The sequence below is a fragment of the Panulirus ornatus genome, chromosome 5 (assembly GCF_036320965.1).
Source record: "Panulirus ornatus isolate Po-2019 chromosome 5, ASM3632096v1, whole genome shotgun sequence".
NCBI classification, from domain to species: domain Eukaryota; kingdom Metazoa; phylum Arthropoda; class Malacostraca; order Decapoda; family Palinuridae; genus Panulirus; species Panulirus ornatus.
Genome location: NC_092228.1, coordinates 46,172,627 through 46,179,324, shown reverse-complemented (window position 1 = coordinate 46,179,324; position 6,698 = coordinate 46,172,627). Strand labels below are relative to the sequence as shown.

At 38.7% G+C, this 6,698-nt stretch overlaps 1 protein-coding gene across 1 annotated transcript in view; it reads right to left on the bottom strand.

Annotated features, from left to right (window-relative positions):
- Sur (Sulfonylurea receptor) overlaps positions 1-6,038 on the bottom strand; it is a 218,284-nt gene extending 212,246 nt beyond the window's left edge. The window contains 1 exon segment of the mRNA XM_071662189.1: positions 5,947-6,038. The gene's annotated coding sequence lies outside the window, so the exon portion shown is untranslated.
- Positions 6,039-6,698: the final 660 nt, after the last annotated feature.

The following is a 6,698-nucleotide window of genomic DNA, read 5'->3' as shown; positions in this document are numbered from 1 at the left end:
TTTATACACGTATTACCTCCATCTTGCCTTTATACCACTTATTACCTCCATCTTGGCTTTATAACGCCATCTACCTTGTCTTTATACCACTTATTACCTCCATCTTGGCTTTATAACACCATCTACCTTGTCTTTATACCATTTATTACCTCCATCTTGCCTTTATAACACCATCTACCTTGTCTTTATACCACTTATTACCTCCATCTTGGCTTTATAACGCCATCTACCTTGTCTTTATACCACTTATTACCTCCATCTTGGCTTTATAACGCCATCTACCTTGTTTTTATAACACTTATTACCTCCATATTGGCTTTATAACGCCATCTACCTTGTCTTTATACCACTTATTACCTCCATCTTGGCCTTTATAACGCCATCTACCTTGTCTTTATACCACTTATTACCTCCATCTTGCCTTTATACCACTTATTACCTCCATCTTGGCTTTATAACGCCATCTACCTTGTCTTTATACCACTTATTACCTCCATCTTGCCTTTATAACACCATCTACCTTGTCTTTATACCACTTATTACCTCCATCTTGGCTTTATAACACCATCTACCTTGTCTTTATACCACTTATTACCTCCATCTGGGCTTTATAACACCATCTACCTTGTCTTTATACCACTTATTACCTCCATCTTGGCTTTATAACGCCATCTTCCTTGTCTTTATACCACTTATTACCTCCATCTTGCCTTTATAACGTCCATCTTCCTTGTCTTTATACCACTTATTACCTCCATCTTGGCTTTATAACGCCATCTACCTTGTCTTTATACCACTTATTACCTCCATCTTGGCTTTATAACGCCATCTACCTTGTCTTTATACACTTATTACCTCCATCTTGGCTTTATAACACCATCTACCTTGTCTTTATACCACTTATTACCTCCATCTTGGCTTTATACCACTTATTACCTCCATCTTGGCTTTATAACGCCATCTACCTTGTCTTTATACACTTATCACCTCCATCTTGGCTTTATAACACTTATTACCTCCATCTTGGCTTTATAATGCCATCTACCTTGTCTTTATACCACTTATTACCTCCATCTTGGCTTTATAACGCCATCTACCTTGTCTTTATACACTTATTACCTCCATCTGGGCTTTATAACGCCATCTACCTTGTCTTTATACCACTTATTACCTCCATCTTGGCTTTATAACGCCATCTACCTTGTCTTTATACCACTTATTACCTCCATCTTGGCTTTATAACGCCATCTACCTTGTCTTTATACACTTATTACCTCTATCTTGGCTTTATACCACTTATTACCTCCATCTTGGTTTATAATGCCATCTACCTTGTCTTTATACCACTTATTACCTCCATCTTGGCTTTATAACGCCATCTACCTTGTCTTTATACCACATATTACCTCCATCTTGGCTTTATAACGCCATCTACCTTGTCTTTATACCACTTATTACCTCCATCTTGGCTTTATAACGCCATCTACCTTGTCTTTATACCACTTATTACCTCCATCTTGGCTTTATAACGCCATCTACCTTGTCTTTATACCACTTATTACCTCCATCTTGGCTTTATAACGCCATCTACCTTGTCTTTATACCACTTATTACCTCCATCTTGGCTTTATAACGCCATCTACCTTGTCTTTATACCACTTATTACCTCCATCTTGGCTTTATAACGCCATCTACCTTGTCTTTATACCACTTATTACCTCCATCTTGGCTTTATAACGCCATCTACCTTGTCTTTATACCACTTATTACCTCCATCTTGGCTTTATAACGCCATCTACCTTGTCTTTATACCACTTATTACCTCCATCTTGGCTTTATAATGCCATCTACCTTGGCTTTATACCACTTATTACCTCCATCTTGGCTTTATAACGCCATCTACCTTGTCTTTATACCACTTATTACCTCCATCTTGGCTTTACACCACTTATTACCTCCATCTTGGCTTTATAACACCATCTACCTTGGCTTTATACCACTTATTACATCCGTCTTGACTTTATAACGCCATCTACCTTGTCTTTATACCACTTATTACCTCCATCTTGGCTTTATAACGCCATCTACCTTGTCTTTATACCACTTATTACCTCCATTTTGGCTTTATACCACTTATTACCTCCATCTTGGCTTTATAACGCCATCTACCTTGTCTTTATACCACTTATTACCTCCATCTTGGCTTTATATCACTTATTACCTCCATCTTTTGCTTTATACCACTTATTACCTCCATCTTGGATCTATAACGCCATCTACCTTGTCTTTATACACTTATTACCTCCATCTTGGCTTTATACCACTTATTACCTCCATCTTGGCTTTATAACGCCATCTACCTTGTCTTTATACACTTATTACCTCCATCTTGGCTTTATATCACTTATTACCTCCATCTTGGCTTTATAACGCCTTCTACCTTGTCTTTATACCACTTATTACCTCCATCTTGGCTTTATACCACGTATTACCTCCATCTTGGCTTTATAACGCCATCTACCTTGTCTTTATACCACTTATTACCTCCATCTTGGCTTTATACCACTTATTACCTCCATCTTGGCTTTATTACACCATCTACCTTGGCTTTATACCACTTATTACCTCCATCTTGGCTTTATAACGCCATCTACCTTGTCTTCATACCACTTATTACCTCCATCTTGGCTTTATAACACCATCTACCTTGTCTTTATACCACTTATTACCTCCATCTTGGCTTTATACCACTTATTACCTCCATCTAGGCTTTATAACGCCATCTACCTTGTCTTTATACCACTTATTACCTCCATCTTGGCTTTATACCACTTATTACCTCCATCTTGGCTTTATACCACTTATTACCTCCATCTTGGCTTTATAACGCCATCTACCTTGTCTTTATACCACATATTACCTCCATCTTGGCTTTACACCACTTATTACCTCCATCTTGGCTTTATAACGCCATCTACCTTGTCTTTATACCACATATTACCTCCTTCTTGGCTTTATAACGCCATCTACCTTGTCTTTATACCACTTACTACCTCCATCTTGGCTTTATACCACTTATTACCTCCATCTTGGCTTTATAACACTTATTACCTCCATCTTGGCTTTATAACGCCATCTACCTTGTCTTTATACCACTTATTACCTCCATCTTGGCTTTATAACGCCATCTACCTTGTCTTTATACCACTTATTACCTCCATCTTGGCTTTATAACGCCATCTACCTTGTCTTTATACCACTTATTACCTCCATCTTGGCTTTATAACACCATCTACCTTGTCTTTATACACTTATCACCTCCATCTTGGCTTTATACCACTTATTACCTCCATCTTGGCTTTATAACGCCATCTACCTTGTCTTTATACCACTTATTACCTCCATCTTGGCTTTATAACGCCATCTACCTTGTCTTTATACCACTTATTACCTCCATCTTGGCTTTATAACGCCATCTACCTTGTCTTTATACAACATATTTTTGGACAAGATGCCTCTGACGATTTAACTATTGTCTTATTTACTCTCCTCGCCTATATCTCTATATCTATATCTATATCTATATATATATATATATATATATATATATAGTTTGGTATATATGTATATTGGGATGGATCACAGTGGAGCGCGTGATCAAGTATATTCGTACGAGTCCACGAGGGAAATAAGACGCTATAAGTTCCCAAGTGCACTTTCGTGTCATAATCACATCATAAGGGGAGACAATATATATATATATATATATATATATATATATATATATATATATATATATATATATATACTTATATATATATATATATATATATATATATATATATATATATATATATATATATATATATATATATATATATATATATTCTGTAAAAATAATTAGTATCAAATTAGCATAACTGTCTCTCAATGAAGAAAAAAGAAATATTTTTTCTTTTCTCTATTTCCCACCTGACTAGAGAGCGCCGCTCCCCACAGTGGGCGGGAAAGAGAGCAAACTCCTTAAATAAGAGCCATAATAACGCACTACTTGGCAACCTGTCCGCCGACCCCTTTTTCCCATTTTCTTTTTTTTTTCTTTGTTCCTTCGCGCCAAAACGAAACGTTTCAGTAAACTTTTTTGATCTGGCGTAAGTGTCCCTGAGCGGCCATCCCCCACCCGGATAAACTCCCAGTTCTCTACTGGTAACCGGCTTGTATTTTATCCGGCGTTCGGATATTTGAGGGCCCGCCCCCCCAATACGGCGCCTCGTCCAACGCGAAATATTCTTCCCTCTAAAATATCTCGTCGCAGACCCGACACCAATATACGTACGAATATATACAAAGTGAAGACATTTTTAATGTTTAAACGCCTTCTCTTACCTGGGGGGGACTTCGTAAAGGGGTAGAAAATGGTGGAGTGGTTGACTGCAGTTAGTAAGAGAAGAAACTCAAGTGTTGAGTTAGGATAAGATGACGTAATGTGGCGCCCTCCTCCTCCCATCCGGTGTTGCTGGTCTGGTGAACGTTGGCAACTACGGCGTTAGGGGATGGCGCTACAGAGTTTCCTGGTCTTGCGACCCTACGACCTCATAGCGGGACGACCTCATAGAGGGACGACCTCTCACAGCGGGACGACGACCTCTCAGCGCGACAGACGACCCTCGAGCACGACGGTAAGACCCTTGAGCACGGCGGTACGACCCATGGATACGACGGTACGACCTTTGAGCACGACGGTACGACCCTTGAGCACGACGGTACGACCCTTGAGCACGACGGTACGACCCTTGAGCACGATGGTACGACCCTTGAGCACGATGGTACGACCCTTGACCACGACGGTTCGACCCTTGAGCACGACGGTACGACCCTTGAGCACGCTGGTACGACCCTTGAGCACGACGGTACGGCCCTTGAGCTGGATGGTACGACCCTTGAACACGACGGCACGACCCTTGACCACGACGGTTCGACCCTTGAGCACGACGGTACGACCCTTGAGCACGATGGTACGACCCTTGAGCACGACGGGACGACCCTTGAGCAGGATGGTACGACCCTTGAGCAGGATGGTACGACCCTTGAGCACGACGGTACGACCCTTGAGCACGACGGTACGACCTTTGAGTGAAGGGGGGGCGTGGGTTCAGGATCTTACGACTTGGCGTTTATAACTGGACATGGACGACCTTAATGACCCCCCCCCCCGCAGTTGACGACCCTTATTAAGGATAAACAACCAACAAATATGGTAATTATTTGTGAGAGAACGTTCATCAAACATTATGTTAATTACCTTAATTACAATAATAATAATAATAATAATAATAATAATAATAATAATAATAATAATAATAATAATCATAATAATAACAAATATAATAATAATAATAATAATAATAATAATAATAATAATAATAATAATAATAATAAAATAATAATAATAATAATAATAAATAATAATAATAATAATAATAATAATAATAATAATAATAATAATAATAATAATAATAATAATATAATGTTGACTATAATAATTTTTTCTATAATGGAACTTAGCGTATGTATTTGAATACATATGTATGTACTTTTTGTATGTACTTGGATGACGTAACACTGTGCTCAACACAGTCGCCTGCTTTCTGAAAAGAATGAAAAAAAATAAATAAATATAAAATGCAATCTCGTCCACTCTGGCCCAACTGCCGCACCTCGTCTTTCGCAAGGCATTCACCACCTCTTCTTTTCTTTTCTCCCATAAAATCACTTACAATGACTCTCTCACATTCAACAGTCCTTCACAATACTCCGTTTCCAATTCGTCTCTTCTCTGCCTATTTCTTTGTAGATTCTTAAATAGAGAAAATCCCAATAATGTCCTCCACAATTTCTTTCTTTCCAGTTGCTAACTAGACAATAAATGACAAGTTCGTTACCTACCTTGAGCCAGCGCGGACATCGCAAACATGGCTTCGAGTCTTGGGCGAGGTAGCCGGCCCACACCCAACCCAGGTGCTCATCTTCCCGTCGCCAGCTGGACTGTAAATATGTACCTGGCTTAGGCTGGTATATACACACACACACACACACACATATATATATATATATATCTTTATATATATATATATATATATATATATATATATATATATATATATATCTTTCACACTATTCGACATTTCCCGCATTAGCGAGGTAGCGTTGAGAACAGAGGACTGGGCCTTTGAGGGAATATCCTCACCTGGCCCCCTTCTCTGTTCCTTCTTTTGGAAAAAAAAAAAAAAAGCGAGAGGGGAGGATTTCCAGCCCCCCACTCCCTCCCCTTTTAGTCGCACATATATACACAAGATTAAGAGATGGGGGCAATGTGAGTGTGAAACACCCTCCCCTGTAACGACCCAATTGTAGACACAGAGGCCTAACGAGCCTACGTTGTAACACGATGGATAACGATCGTAAATAGTTATGCAAAGTAACTACCCTCGAATCAATCGTTTACAGGGGAAGGCAAATGGTAATTACGGCGACATAATGAAAACGTTACATACAATACTTTTCAACCGTGTTTGAACACTCCGCCGTTTTCTGTTTGGGTCTATATATATATATATATATATATATATATATATATATATATATATATATATATATATATATATATATATATTGCTTGTTCTCGAATTGCTTTATGC